Consider the following 879-nt stretch of genomic DNA (forward strand, 5'->3'; position numbering starts at 1 on the left):
CAGGAGGGGCAGCGATGGGATGGGGATGCATTAAGGGCAGTGATGGGATGCAGGAGTGGCAGCAATGGAGATAGGGCTGCTGTGGGGATGCAGGTATCACACAGTGTGCTTTTAGGGGTGCAGCCCCCCAGGCAGTCCCCTTATCACCTTCCCTGCCCCCAACCAAACCTCAAGACATGCGTGCACATCCTCAGCTTCGTGCTCCCTGCAGAACTCCCCATCCCTGACAGGCATCAGCTGTTCCCTGCAATGCTGCCCATCAGCCTGGGCACCTTTTTCCCTTCTCCAACGTTTATCCTTGGGAGAACCCCTAAAAATCCTCAACTTTCTCTTATGTCACACTCTGCAATCAAGCCTAAGGAGCAGCTCCCCAGCAGCCTGGTTCTGTCCCATGTTTTTAGATATCTCAGCCACATCTGTAATTTTTATCTCAGCGCAGCGGCCGTTGTTCCTCCTCCCGTTTTCCACTCCCTCCACCATCCTTGTATTAATCAGCATGGCCACAAGTTGAAAACTGCGCAAAAAAACCCAGCAATGACAAGTTAATGAAGGCTCCTTGGTTTGACTGAGTGGGAATTCAAAGGATGTGCTCGCTCACCAAAGTCAGCACTGGGCTGGGAAGATCCACTGATCCATTGCTTTGGGGATAAGGCAATTGCCTGCCCAGGGTGCAGAAGCTGCTGCTAGGGCACAAGCTGGGCATGGAGGGGTCCTGAGCTGGAGGTCTGGGACTGCTGCAGAGCAAGAGATTTTCCCATTGCAGAGATTTGATGTACAGAGTAGAGGGAATCTGAGCACACACATGGATGGTTGATTGGACGGATGGACAGAGGGATGGATGGATGGATGGATGGATGGATGGATGGATGGATGGATGGA

This window comes from Lagopus leucura, unplaced genomic scaffold (genome assembly GCF_019238085.1).
Source record: "Lagopus leucura isolate 7727_CA_CO unplaced genomic scaffold, USGS_WTPT01 109-23_obj-0_obj, whole genome shotgun sequence".
NCBI classification, from domain to species: domain Eukaryota; kingdom Metazoa; phylum Chordata; class Aves; order Galliformes; family Phasianidae; genus Lagopus; species Lagopus leucura.